The sequence below is a fragment of the Rhodnius prolixus genome, unplaced genomic scaffold, assembly GCF_049639745.1.
Source record: "Rhodnius prolixus isolate KJV_2025 unplaced genomic scaffold, Rpr scaffold_8, whole genome shotgun sequence".
In the NCBI taxonomy this organism is placed as follows: Eukaryota; Metazoa; Arthropoda; class Insecta; order Hemiptera; family Reduviidae; genus Rhodnius; species Rhodnius prolixus.
Genome location: NW_027411593.1, coordinates 32,429,271 through 32,445,329, shown reverse-complemented (window position 1 = coordinate 32,445,329; position 16,059 = coordinate 32,429,271). Strand labels below are relative to the sequence as shown.

Sequence of the window (16,059 nt, the reverse complement as noted above, 5' to 3'; positions counted from 1 at the left end):
GATTATTTTTCGTGTACCTCCAGGTTAGGAAACGCTGATCTAAGAGATTAAGGTACTAAATAATACTAGTTCGGCTACCTCTACTACCATATCTATGAAACCTTCAAACCACAACTTTAAGTAAGAACCCTTCTACAAAATTCGGGTATACACGCAATTAAGCATTTCTGGACAGTGTAGTGAAGCTGTTGAAATAGAATGGTAAAATTCAAGTTATAAAATTTAATTAACAAAAATCTAAAATAGAAATTAGCAGGAAGAGAAGGATTCTTCTTATTATCCTGAACGGGTGAAATAAGGAAAAAGTACCATATCAGGGAGGAAATAGATCTAAATTCAACTGAAGTATGAAGGAGAGCATACAATGAGAACGATGTGGGAAAAGTGACTGCCATAGAGCAGACCTAGAAATGTATTGAGGCACATCTTGTGACTGTATGAGTTGAATATGTATATATATACTCTTAATTCAACGTGTTAGTGAAAACTGTGAGGAAAGCTTTCCCAGCAGTGCTCTCGGGTTTTCCTAACAATTATAATACCACACACTTTTCCATCTTTTCCATATGCATGAATTTTCATCCATTTCATAAACGTAAGAGCAGCTTTTAACTTAATGCTTTCCCACCGAATTTATTATCACCAAACCAAAAAGTCTTATTTTCTAAAACTTGTACAATTTCCACTTAGTTTCATCTAACTTATTGTAGAGAATTTTAATTGTTAATAAGATTTTAATTAATTTGATATTAACTTCTTGAAAATATTTCACTAAATATTTTAGTTTAATACGAGGTCTGTAAATTAAGTAATGAGACTGATTTTTTTATTCAAAAAGAATTACAATTCTATATTGTCACCTTCAAAATAACTTCCTTCTGAAGCCACACAGCGCTGGAGACGTTTCTTCCACTCCTCATAGCAGTGCTCGAACTCCGATACTGGAATAGCCTTCAGCTGGTCGGTTACAGCCGTTTGAATGTTTTCGACTGTCCCAAAATGAGTCCCCTTGAAGTGATTTTTCAACTTCGGAAAGAGAAAAAAGTCACAAGGACTCAAGTCAGGCGAATAAGGAGGCTGAGGAGCCACAGGAATGTTTTTACTGGCCAAAAACTCTGGTTTATTGAAATTGCTGTGTGACAAGGAGCATTATCGTGATGCAACACCCACTTGTTCTTGATGTTTGTGTCTCACACGAATGACCCTTTTTCGAAGTTTTTCCAAGAACCTCTCGGTAAAAGTGTTAATTGACCGTTTGATCTTGAGGTAGAAACTCTTTGTGGATGATTCCGTGGATATCGAAAAAACAAATCAACATGCATTTGATCTTCGATTTCGCCATCCTTGCTTTTTTGGGCCTTGGAGAGGTTGAAGTGTGCCACTCCATGCTCTGGCGCTTGGTTTCTGGGTCATACTCAAACACCCAAGACTCGTCGCCAGTAATGGACACGTTCCAGAAAATGGGGTCAAACTTCAAGGGAACTCATTTTGGTACAGTCGAAAACATTCAAACGGCTGTAACCGACCCAGCTGAAGGTTATTCCAGTATCGGAGTTCGGGCACTGCTATGAGGAGTGGAAGAAACGTCTCCAGCGCTGTGTGGCTTCAGAAGGAAGTTATTTTGAAGGTGACAATATAGAATTGTAATTCTTTTTTAATAAAAAAATCAGTCTCATTGCTTAATTTACAAACCTCGTAAGTGAAATAGAGCGTTATTTTTATTTTATTTTTTTTTTTTTTTATGATTTAAGGCGCGTCAACATCTAAGGTTATTGGCGCCCGGAGCTTTTTTCAGTGCACTGCCGGCCTCCGGACAGTGTTCTCTCGTTACAGACCACACTGTTTATCGCCGGACAGTGAGCTGTAAGAAGCTCCTAGGAAGAGAAAATCTAAGGGTCAGCTGCTGGATTCGAACCCGGGACCTCCGCGTGGGAGTCCAGTATGCTAACCTCATAGCTAATCCCTTCCCTCAATAGAGCGTTATTGCTTTTATTTATTAGTTAGACCAGTAAAGACGATCTAAAATTTATTTATTTCTTTCAGAAAACAAAACTGTATTTACATTGCCCTAAATACTATTTGACTAAAATTGAGTGCATTCAACTTTGAAACTAGCTCCCAACGATTTTCACCTTCTCTACACTCTTCTCGTACTGACCAATCACTTAAATAATGATAACTTTTATTTCCAATTACAGGGTACAGGAAGATTACCTCAAATCTGGGGATAGTCTGGGTTCAGCATGCGGAGGTCCCAGCTACTTATGGCTCCGATTTTCGCATTCTACGAGCCTCTTTCTGCTCTCTGCTGGTGAATAAAACTGCCAGTAATGAGAAAAACATTATCCTTAGATCGGCTGTTAGTTGAACTATTTATAAAATGTTTGGGAGTTATAATGGAAAGAACAGCTGTATTGAAAGAAGTAAGATCGTTTCTCATTAGAATTCATTTTTTCTTTTTTTGTATTTATCTTTTATTGGAATTTACAACTGCAACGGTTGTTGCAAGAATTAAAGACCCCCAAAAGGCACATCTACATAAAATTCCGAATCGAACGATACCTCATTCATGAAAATCGGTTCGCGCGTTTAGGCGCTACGTTGTTTACAAAAAAGGTAACAAGAAGAAGAAGAACAACAACAAGAACAAGAAGAACAAGAACATTTTTTGAAAAAGTCGTTTTTGCTCATTTTTAGCAACTTTTATCTCGAAACCTATTAGATCTGAGTTGTTGCAAAAAAATTACAGTTATAAAGGAGGGTTTGCCCTTTATTTTAAAGAAAATTTGGGAATTTTATCTTCTATAGAAAAAGAGAAAAAAATTGTCAAATTTGGGTGTTTTTCAATGTTACGCTTTTTCGTGCAGTTTTTGACGATCAACCCTTATACAACTGTCCTACCGGACAGTTTTAATATGGTCTTTATATTATATTATAAGAGTCTTTTGCTATGTATGTAGGTAAAGTTTCGACGTTTGGCAAGTAGTCTGGCGAGAAGTTTGTAGCGTTGGCTACTTTCTTATCTTTTCAGTCTAGTATGGGGATTCCAAGTCAACCGTTTGTCTAGGTGCAGACCAAGGTAGCGTACTTTGTCCACAGTTGTTACAGGAGTTTGGTTCAAGATGATGGGAGGGAGGATTATCCGTCTAAGAGTAAATACTATAAATTTTGATTTCGTAACGTTAGTTTTGATTCGTCATTTGATAAGCCAGTCCTGTAAGTGGTTGATGTGCGCTTGAAGAGTTCGTGTAGCAATAAGAGGATCGTAATGAGGAGATAAGATTGCAGTATCATCAGCCAAGGTGAAGAGGATGGTATTTGGGTGTTGAGGTATATCTGCTGTATATAAGGAGTAAAGAAGAGGACCTAGAACACTGCACTGAGGAACACCAGCTCCAGCTAGATGGATAGCAGAGTCTGCTGCTCCACAGTAATATTTTTAAAACAAATAATATTGGTTTTATTTTACAGTAAAACTTAATAAAGACCTTAACAAAAACTTACAGTTTTAAAAGTTAAGTATAAGGGTTGATTAAACGCCAAAAGGTACACAAATCAGCAGTTCCCAACATTTCATTAATACTTCATTGATATAATTTAAGTAATTTTGCTGCATTAACTTTTCCTTCACATTTTTTAGAATTTATTAGATGTCACAGACCCTTATGCTGGCCATTTTCGTCTACAAAATATTTACTCAAGTAGCACACCATTTAACTTAGATTGACTGTAATATCTATTTATCTATAATAATCAAACTATTAATCACAGGTGAAAAAGAAAACGTTATAAAAAATATAAAAAAAATATGAGGCTAAAAAATTCATAAACTTTTTTAAAAAATGCTTACACCAACATACATCAATGATTTTATTTATTTATTTTTATTTTTAAATAAAAATCGTCGGTTTAAGTTCATTCTTCGATTAAAGTAATTGTTATTTTATGTAGTAGTCAAACGTTTGTAATAATAAGTAATAAATAAACTGGCTTTATCGCAAATAATATAGTTTTCTTCAATTACATTCTCAATCTAGGTATTCATCCCACAATGTTATATATATGTAATATAAAATAAAGAAAATAAAGATATGCATATTTTTAGGACAGCTAATTATTCCAGTATTTTACCATAAGTAAAATTAGGGGGACTAAATTAAATTACAATTGAGAAATGAGTAAATATTGTTGAATAATCTACTTGTTATAACTGTATGTTATTTGTGCTCACGAATATTTCGGTAAGACGAATTCAAGACTGAAATATTGTTTTAAATCCTCGTGATTCAAATTTAAACAGTAGCCGACTCTAACTTAGTCTTTTTCTACTTTAACATGCATGTATATGTGACTACTCAGAATAAAGGGCATATTAAAGATAAATCAGAAGAATAATTTGGAATAGAGTTAAAATAAAGTACCTATTTAATTACGAAGATATAATATACATTTTATCATAATTGTAACAAAATAATATTATGAATGAACTGGCCAGCATAAGGGTCTGTGACATCTAATAAATTCTAAAAAATGTGAAGGAAAAGTTAATGCAGTAAAATTACTTAAATTATATCAATGAAGTATTAATGAAATGTTGGGAACTGCTGATTTGTGTACCTTTTGGCGTTTAATCAACCCTTATACTTAACTTTTAAAACTGTAAGTTTTTGTTAAGGAGATTTTTGTACCTTTTGGATAGATTTTCCTTTTTGTCTATTTGCAAAGTTACGTCTGCTTTACAGATTTTTTTAAAATTTGGAATAAGCTATTCTATCATTATAACCTGATAAGGTGTTAAATCGGAACCGTAACTACCACTGGAGAGATCTTTTTAAAGAATGATTATAGTTGCGGTCCCCAAACCATCCTCAATAACCATTTTTTTTAGAAAGCGTTTTGAATAAAATAGGAAGGTATTTGTACGTAAATAGCAAAATTAAACTGCGATTTCAGTACTTCCTTTTAAGAGGAGCAAGAAAAATAAACTGCGATTAAAGTACTTCTCCTTAAAAGGCAAAGATTTTGAATCGAACGACAATTCATTGATGTAAATCGGTTCACTCATTGATAATTTTAACGATTGCAGTACTTCCCTTAGTAGGTGTAAGAGCATGATGGCACTTCACAGCCACGTAGAGGAGCTTTAATCACTTTTTCGTGCTAAATTTTATCAAAATCGGACTAAGCGTTATAGAAATATTGGTAATAATAGTTTTAGAAAGGGCCTTATTTGGGTGGGGCAAACTTCCCTCCTTATGAGGCATAGCATCGAGACTTTTAAAGTGCAAATCTGTACAAAATTTCGATTCGAATGACACTTCATTCATGAAAATCGGTTCACGCGTTTAGGCGCTACGTTGTTTACAAAAAAGGTAACAACAACAACAACAAGGACATTTTTTGAAAAAGCCATTTTTGCTCATTTTCGGCAACTTTTTTCTCGAAACCTATTAGATCTGGATGGTTGCAAAAAAATTACAGTTATAAAGGAGGGTTCGGAGTAAGATTTAAAGAAAATTTGGGAATTTTATCTTTTATAGAAAAATAGAAAAAAATTGTCAAAGTTGGGTGTTTTTCAACGTTACGCTTTTTCGTGCAGTTTTTGACGGTCAACCCTTATACAACTGTCCTACCGGACAGTTTTAATATTTAAATAATGAAATAATCGCCTTTATTTCAGGCGAGGATTAACGTCTAACTACCAATTAGGTATCGTAGCTGGCGTAAAGCACATACTTTACTATTAACACTTTTTTTTTGTAACAATTAAAAAAGTAGCTCCAAGCGGGATTCGAACTGGCGATCTCCCATTTACAAATGCACGCTTCATTTCCAGTGCACCCGATATTTATACTAATAAAATGTCATTTATTTACTGACCAGATTTGGACTGGACTAGATAGTGAATAGTATTTAAGCTGAATTTCAAGAAGTTCGAGCTTTGGCAATGTTTTCTGCGTAAAGAGACATCATTTTGATAATGGTACATAAATGTATTTACTTTTATTATTATTAAAAGAGAAGGTAGGTTGTACCTATGATAATATTGCTTTAATGATAGAAATAGCAGAGCTTAAAACTTAATTCTGTCTTATATGCTGATAAACCATATTTTTTTAGACACCATCTGCCACTGAAAGATGAGAATTTAAATCTTTACAGGATAGAGTGAAGTTTAGAAAATTTCTTGGATAATTTCAGTCTATCTAGTAGCGAAGATTTCAGAACAAGATAGGTGTTAGGTAGGACAGTTTTCAGCTATCAAAGAAGCCGAAGGCTTGTTTCATAGTTAAGGTGAAATAATTTATCTTCATTTGTTTGTATTCAATTTATGCGAATGTCATTTTTATACTTTATGTAACATTGATTAAAGAGCTATCACTCTAAAACTATTGAAACTCACAGTTTAGTTTAGTTTAAAACTTCATTTAATATTGTATATCTTAAGTAATGTTGGAATACTTCCAAAAGGTTAGTTAGAACAGACGGGTGAGTGTACTTGAACATGGTCATTGAAGAAAAGAGAGGTGGAGTTACGAGTTTAAACAGTAATTAGAAGGCATAGGGTCCGAATAGAGTTAAACAGACAAGGCCTAGAATGTTTGAAGGGGTTTGCGCAATTAGGAGCTTTGTCTGTTCTTCTCTTTAACGCCAACTTTCATCCTCTAGCGCCATCTCTCAACAGTGTTCAACACTCAAACACAAAATAGCGCACTCCTCTACTTTTCTATCTCTTTAATCATCTAAAACATTATCACACCTAAACTTTCTCTTTGTTTTAGCTATTTCAAATGAGAGATGACACCAAATAGATCAAATAGAAATAATTTTCTTTAAATACTTAGAAACGTAAGGAAACATTTCAAAACATTTAATGTTTTTGTAAAAATAATTTCATTTACTGAATAAAAGGAAATTGTTTTTGAAAGAAATAAATAACCTGCTTTAAAAATACAATTTTGACAACTAGGATGCTTTCTAGAAAGTAAACAAAATTTAGCATAAAACGATGTAATATATGTTACAAAAAACCTTAGTGGACTTAGAGATAGTTCGGTTGTGAAGTGTGGGGATTAAAAAGAAACTTTTCAATTGTAAACAGAATGTAAATGAAAATCTGCACCATTATATTACTGATGCCTCTTGTCGCAAATGTTTCTCAACACACCAAGTTTAACTTACTACTTATAACTGACACAACCAAACCAAAATGCGTAAAGTCACGAAATGCACTAACCAGTATTTTTTAATTTAAGCGTATCTAGATTGTCACACAACATAGCCAGAAGACTAAACAAGGAGTAGAGCGACAACTTTAGTAACTAAAGAACGTTTTAATTTTATAAAAAAGGAAAGTCATCGTTTACCTTTTTATTACATTTACTTAGGCTTGATGATCGACTATTATTAATAAGTTGCAGAAGTTCATATTTTAACATTTATTAACATCTATTAACATTTTACAGATTAAAACACACTGGACTAGAACTGAGGATCCGTTATTTTCTAGTGAGTGACTTATAACCACCACAGTCTGTTTATAACCTAACACTCATTACGCTACCTGTCGGACTGCACAACGAACGACATCGCTCCTTCACCATACATCACCAAAAAAAATTCTTCCGTTTCTACATCATTCCACAAACCTTTAACCTCTTTCAGCCTCCCAATAGCGAGCTACCTCTATTCTCTGGAGCATTCCACTAGGGCAGGGGTCGGCAACCCGCGGCTCTTTTATCGAAATTGTGTGACTCTTCAGCCTGCCAAAAATATCGTATATTGAATAGTTAAGTTTTATTGAAACTAATGAAAATTCCATTTATTAAAGGTATTTTTTCAAAAATAATTTTAAATGTGATAGGTTCGAAATTGAATAGAATTATACAATATCAAAATAAAGTACTTGATTGAAGTAATACTGCCGCCTTTTCATTCGTTAAGTTATTATTTATTTGTTTATTTACTTTGCAATATGTGAAAATAAATATATAAAACATTTAAATGTTATTGAATATCATAAAATAATAATTTGCGAATACAAATGATCTACAGAGTTTTTTACATTATCATCCTTGCGGCTCTTGGTAAGATTTATTAATATTATTTAAGGAGAAATGGCTCTCGACTTGAAATAGGTTGCCGACCCCTGCACTAGGGTCATCAACGGTAAGTCTTCTCTTTTACTTTTATGAAGACGAATTTTACATCTTTTCTTGCAAGACTCTAACATATCGGTTGGAACTCTAATACTAGAAGCAGACGTTGCAATCCTATCTTTAAAAAAACGTAGTGTCACTTATCACCCGGGTGTGTTACATGGGCCTGGAATGCGTTGGTATTGTCTAGGATTGATAAAAAAAAAGTTGTGGAAAGCCAAGACTCAATGGCGTAGTTAGAAGCCAATATTATTAAAATAACCAATCAATTGAAGCGGCTGAGATAATGTTACCCAGTACACTGTACACTGGCCTCACCTGTTTTGAGTAAAGATATGTCTAACACTATAATAATCTGGATAGAAATGATAAAGATACCTAATCTTGCATTTGTATAGTAGACAACTATAACCACAAAGTAAATCTAAATAAATTTGAAGGTGTGACTAACAGGTAAAAAAGAAACAAAATTGACAAACAATTCGAATATTTATCTTTAAATATTTTTAGATACCTACTGTTATTGTTCTTTTATTCCCATCTTTATGACAAGTTCTCGTTGTTATTTTTTATTGTTTTATTTTTACCAGCAAGTAATATTGCAGCTTTCTAGCTATTTAAATGGCACAGGATTATGTGGATTTAAAATTCAGCGTAGTTGTTGCACCGTTGTTCGATAAAGTCTTTCCGGTCTTTGCCTTTCCCTATCCCGTGCTCCTACCATTTTGGTCGCATAGGTATAAAAATTGTTCTATATATATATGTATATATATGAGCCTTTTATATGTGTTTGTTTGTTTTTTCTGTATTTGACTACACTTACACACATACCAGATATATTTTACATATAGGCGGGTGTATTATAGGATAGCATGTATAAAAAAGAGAGGCGCCAGCAATGCATGTCTGAATTCAGGATTGAAAACATTCCATCAGACCACCTGCCAGTGGCAAAACGTTTGTGGCCGAAATATTGTATCTATATTAATCTGGAATATTGGCCGCCAAACAAAACCACGTGGATTTTTCAATTAAGAGATCTCCAAATAAAAGATTAAAAATGCATATTTACAATACCCTTTTTCCACTTACTATATACAAAACGATTCTCACAAATATATTAATATAATCAAAACAATAAAAGTTATTTAATAAAAACTTTCATAAGCTTTACTTGATCGACTAGATCAGAAGTGGCAAAATTCTGTAAATGTATGAGGATCGACTTTTTCTCTGAAAAATTTGTCGCGACTTATGCCTACTAATTAAAATCTGGATATTTAATACATATAAACTTTTAATAATAGGGAACAAGGTATTAAATCAACATAATATCTTATTAATAATATTTATCAATTCCCCAAAATCAATGTCCGCGGTCGTTATGTAGAGTGACCGTTAGTCGGAGGTTCTTTTAGTGTATAGAGGTAAAACGGGGAAATCCAAAAACTGTCCGTAAATGGAGGAGGTCTGTAGTGAGAGTGTCCTTTATGGGAGGCTCGACTGTATTTAGTGGTCGGCTCGAGACTGACGGATGTAAGCTGGGCATAAACTGCCTTTGTACCCCCAGTGACTACAAGAAAATTACAGATATTTATTTTAATTTACTGTCCTGAGAAGCGCCAACTGCTTGTTTCTACCCAAGGAATCATAATTTGGTGTATGTCCAGTCAAAGATATAAGATAAGGAATCTTCAGTAGAGAAGATGAACTTAAATAATGAGAACTTGCTACAATTGGTGCCATCCAATTGGCGGCTATCAATGGCGAGAATTATTTGAACAATGAATGGGGGTACAAAGGCAGTTTATGCCCAGCTTACATCCGTCAGTCTCGAGCCGACCACTAAATACAGTCGAGCCTCCCATAAAGGACACTCTCACTACAGACCTCCTCCATTTACGGACAGTTTTTGGATTTCCCCGTTTTACCTCTATACACTAAAAGAACCTCCGACTAACGGTCACTCTACATAACGACAGCGGACATTGATTTTGGGGAACGGATTATATGTTTCACCTCCCACCAACGACCACCTTAATATTAAAGATTCGTTTGACACGGTAATAAAAATAATTATCCCTTCTCGTTTTTCTTTTTTTCTGGTTTTTCCTAAAGTTTCCTATATAAGCTCACACATCTTGTACCAATTTAATCATTTTTCAATATTACTTTGGACGAACAATATTATTTTTTCTGATATGTCTCTAAAACGAAAGTGGTTAACTCTAGAAGAGAAAATAAATGTGTTAGAAGATTTTGCAAAAACCAAATCGAGCCGTCGTCAACTTGCCGAAAGGTTTTTTTCTATTTTTCTAATAATAGATGATAATATGATGATGATTATACCATAAATTATTATTGTTATGAATAAATGTGATGATTATTATAAAAATTATTAATTAAGTCAATAATATGTAGTTTTTTGATAATTTTTTTGGATAATTAAACAAAATTTGATGCATATCAAATAGCTAAATAATTATGCAATTATGTACGTTTTGAAATCTATTAATAATAAACAATTTTGAAATAGATGTTGAGGTAAAAAAACCCATATTTTTTCATTATGAAACTTGCCTACACTCCTTCTAACGACCACCTCCAAACAGCGGCCACTTTGCTTTCCCCCGCCAGTGTCCGTTATTGAGAGGTTCGACTGTAGTTCATGCTCAGAGAAGAGGAATTCGTACAGGTGATACTGGAACACATAATAACCTGTTGAGCTATTTTAAAAGAAGCACATATTTGTTGAAAATATTAAGGTAAATAAGCAGTTTGTTAATAAGCCACAATTTGAACACTCTCTGGAGGCCGGCCGCGCTCAGAAAAATGATCCGCGCGACAATGACTAAGAAAGACATGGTCCAGTTACAGCTATGGACCAGATTAGAACAAATAGAGAGAACAGTATGAAACTCGCGATATCTCAACCATGAAATTAAATAATAATCGTTAACATAATAATAATAAAGTAACAAAAAACTAATAAAAATGCTTCAATAATAATATTAAACGTACAAATATTATGAATAAATTAAATTAGATTTAAAAGTTATTAGACAATAAATATTAGATGATAGATTATTGTCGATATATTTGATAAACTCCCCAACAAAGAAGAAACATCTACTTCCTAACAAGAAAACAAAAAATTACGCTTTTTAAATATATATACGTATATATTTTTGATGTAGATATAAAAAAAAGTTTGAGACACACATTTTGAGAAGTTTGAGCAAAGGCAGAATTTAATACAGTTTTGTAGACATAACGGAGCCTTAGCTAAATAAGAGTAAGCCAGCGGTGGCGAGAGAAGAGTACAAAGCCTAACTGGATGGCAGAGAAAGCATGGGGGTGGACGAGGAAGCTGGTATAAAGGTGTATGTGTGCTGCAGCGTGCAGACCGCACAATAGAAGTTAGGCTTGCTTACATGGAAACTTTTGGCAATATCTCTGCTCAGCAGCACAGCTTTTACCATCGCCTCCTGTATATATATACTTTCTATGTGGATTGCCACTGTTGCCTATATCCAGCATATAAGTATATAGCTAAGGAAATTCAAAATTAGAACTCTCGTTTAATTTTATGTTTAACTATTTTAAAGTGTATATTATTTTCCACGAAAATTTCCCTAATCAGGTAATGGTTAACTCTGTAAGCGCTACGGTTTTAACAATTAGTTATAACTTAAAACATTTTTTAATAATGTCTATTGCTCTTTGTATTTGCAGTACTTGTTTCGAATAACAATGTTTCAACTTTAAATTGTACTTTTTTTTAACTTCAATGAGAGAGGAAATAAACTTAAAATAATGATTAGTGTTAAAGACAGAACAACTTCCTTATCTAATATGCTTAAGATATATCTAATAAACAAACTGAATAAAAAGAAAACATAAGTCGCATGATGAAGAGGAAAACCATGGATGAAGACGTAACATTTGGGATAAAGATACAAAAATAAAAATCCACTTCGAGAATGCAAAATCAATACTTCAAGCACGTTCTAGTCACTCTTTTGCTAGACCGCTAATCTGAAATGAATTGTGGTTCTGGAATCCATTCCTGTTTGTAGTCTTTAATTTTTTTTAAAAACAGATTTATCGAAAAGTATGCATATAAAAACCTTTTTCTGCAACCATGTAGGGAGGTTCTCATTACTCAATTAAAATCAGCTGTGTAATGCCCAACTTCCCACACTAGTGGGGGGAAATTCCCATTAGTGTCACTTTCCTCACTAGTGAGTGGAAAAACTTTATTGTGCTTCCTTGACATAAGAAGTTTTGTTATTAACATAAATATTTTCTGTAAAACTTTAATAAGCTTATTTAACGTAACTAAATAATTAAAAAACGAATATTAAACAATAAAATAAAAATTGAAAAGAATATAGAAATAAAAGTAATACTTTAATAAATAATTAGATATTTTTAATTATAACAGTTAAAAAGGTTATAGTGTTACCTTATAGAAATTTAAAATGGATTCTTGTGATTCCTGTTTAGAAAACACTCCTCCCAAGAAACAGCAGAAAATGTAATAAGTAATGTAAATACGTAAGTAATGTAAATAATTGTAATATAACAATAAATGTTTATAATAAATAAATTACTTTTTGTAGACTGTAAAAATGAAATTTTTAATTTTATTAGTTAATAAATCTAATGGTTGCTGAAAACATATAATATTTAACTCAAGTGTCAAGTATTTTCCACACTTGTTAAATAAATAACTATTATTAATGTATATGTTATCGTGATTGTATAATTTCAATCATATAATTGCGTTTATTATTGGTATAAAAATATTTTTGTTACGTTTTTAAATCATACTTTATTATTAAAACATATGATATACATATGTCAAAATAGGAGAAAGCTTAAGTAACATCACATTAAATAAACGAACTTAAAACTAAAAGTACATTCTAAATGAGGAAAGAAAATAATATCAATAATAAACTTAACTATCTTGTTTATTGCAACAACTTAAACCAAATATTCGGTCTTTTACAGATGTATTTGGTGAATCTCAACATTCATCAAGTGAATCTTGATATTCTCCAATCTCGGTCTTTCATGGTAACATATACACTTCTTTTAAAAAAAGGAATGTCTCGTTTTAGAGCACTTCTGGTGAGATATAGGGGATACATTTCTAAACACCATTTCATTGTAATGTATGGTTTTATAAACTGTATAATATGAGTAATAAATAGAAATGTTTTGAAATTGCAAATTTGAGTAAAATTTATTGAAACTTTGGGCATTGCATTGAAATAGAAAATAAATTGAGTTTTCATAAAAGTGAGTACGAGGTGTGGCTATTAAATAACGAGACTGATGCTGCTGCAGAAGAATTATGCATGTGACAAATCCTAACGACCGACAGCTGTGCAGCCTAAAGCCTTCTCTTTCAATTGCAGCGTCTCACGTACTTGTACAGAAATCTGTCTGACGGGAACCGTCGTTTGTGTAAGAGGTGTTAGTTTCGTTTTGCCGAAAACATGATACTACAAATGTAGTAGAGCAGCGAATTGTCGTGAAATTTCACATGAAACTTGGTAAAACTGCTACTGAAACTTATCTTTTATTAAAAGAAGCTTATGGCGACGAATATTAATCACGTGCGCGAGTTTTTGAGTGGTTCAAGCGTTTCCAAGATGGCCGAGAAGACGTCGGAGATGATGACCGTCCGGGTCGCCCTTCCACATCCAAAACGGATGAAAATATCGATTATAATTAATCAACATTACTACCGTGAGGTGCTCGCTCAACTCCGTGAAAGAGTAAGGAAAAAACGACCCGATTTGTGGAAGAACAAGTCACGGGGTTCTCCTCCATCAAGACAACGCGCCGGCTCACACTGCATTGTCTGTCAAGAAGTTTCTAAACCAAGTACAACAACGCAGTTTTAGGCCAACCGTCTTATCCGCCCGACCTGGCCCCACCATGTGACTTTTATTTGTTCCCCAAAGTCAAAGTCTGCATTAAAAAAGGAACACGATTTCAGTCCTTTGAAGCTGTGAAAGCTGCTCCCGCGTCATGCAGGAGCTCACAGAAAAAGACTTCCAGCACTGTTTCGAACTATGGTAAATTCGCATGGAGCGTTGTAGGGATAGGGGAGGGGTGTATATTGAAGGTGATAATAACTAAATATGTATAAATTTAAAATAAAATGTTTTACAGCATCAGTCTCGTTATTTAATAGCCACACCTCGTAAGCTCTTCAGACTTATTTGAGTTTATTTATCCCTAAATTAAAAAGTGATATTTTTATTTATTCATTTTTTTAAATATCATTAAAATACCATAAAACGAATCATCTAAATCGTATCAATAAAGATTAATTTATTTAATTCTTTATGTCACGTACTTTGCCACGATGTTACAGAGAATATAAATTAAGAAAAGTAGAATGTTAATTTTTATTTATTCATTTTTTTAAATATCATTAAAATACCATAAAACGAATCATCTAAATCGTATCAATAAAGATTAATTTATTTAATTCTTTATGTCACGTACTTTGCCACGATGTTACAGAGAATATAAATTAAGAAAAGTAGAATGTTAATTTTTATTTATTCATTTTTTTAAATATCATTAAAATACCATAAAACGAATCATCTAAATCGTATCAATTAAGATTAATTTATTTAATTCTTTATGTCACGTACTTTGCCACGATGTTACAGAGAATATAAATTAAGAAAAGTAGAATGTTAATTTTTATTTATTCATTTTTTTAAATATCATTAAAATACCATAAAACGAATCATCTAAATCGTATCAATAAAGATTAATTTATTTAATTCTTTATGTCACGTACTTTGCCACGATGTTACAGAGAATATAAATTAAGAAAAGTAGAATGTTAATTTTTATTTATTCATTTTTTTAAATATCATTAAAATACCATAAAACGAATCATCTAAATCGTATCAATAAAGATTAATTTATTTAATTCTTTATGTCACGTACTTTGCCACGATGTTACAGAGAATATAAATTAAGAAAAGTAGAATGTTAATTTTTATTTATCCATTTTTTTAAATATCATTAAAATACCATAAAACGAATCATCTAAATCGTATCAATAAAGATTAATTTATTTAATTCTTCATGTCACGTACTTTGCCACGATGTTACAGAGAATATAAATTAAGAAAAGTAGAATGTTAATTTTTATTTATTCATTTTTTTAAATATCATTAAAATACCATAAAACGAATCATCTAAATCGTATCAAAAAAAATTAATTTATTTAATTCTTCATGTCACGTACTTTGCCACGATGTTACAGAGAATATAAATTAAGAAAAGTAGAATGTTAATTTTTATTTATTCATTTTTTTAAATATCATTAAAATACCATAAAACGAATCATCTAAATCGTATCAATAAAGATTAATTTATTTAATTCTTTATGTCACGTACTTTGCCACGATGTTACAGAGAATATAAATTAAGAAAAGTAGAATGTTAATTTTTATTTATTCATTTTTTTAAATATCATTAAAATACCATAAAACGAATCATCTAAATCGTATCAATAAAGATTAATTTATTTAATTCTTCATGTCACGTACTTTGCCACGATGTTACAGAGAATATAAATTAAGAAAAGTAGAATGTTAATTTTTATTTATTCATTTTTTTAAATATCATTAAAATACCATAAAACGAATCATCTAAATCGTATCAATAAAGATTAATTTATTTAATTCTTTATGTCACGTACTTTGCCACGATGTTACAGAGAATATAAATTAAGAAAAGTAGAATGTTAATTTTTATTTATTCATTTTTTTAAATATCATTAAAATACCATAAAACGAATCATCTAAATCGTATCAATAAAGATTAATTTATTTAATTCTTTATGTCACGTACT

At 32.0% G+C, this 16,059-nt stretch overlaps 1 long non-coding RNA gene across 1 annotated transcript; it reads right to left on the bottom strand.

The window, feature by feature from the left end:
* Positions 1-1,712: 1,712 nt before the first annotated feature.
* On the bottom strand, positions 1,713-7,518 carry LOC141450626 (uncharacterized). Its single transcript, XR_012456198.1, has 2 exons — positions 7,368-7,518; positions 1,713-2,321 (listed from the first exon to the last, which is right to left on the bottom strand). It is a non-coding gene; the product is annotated as an uncharacterized lncRNA (long non-coding RNA).
* Between the last annotated feature and the right edge of the window lie 8,541 nt (positions 7,519-16,059).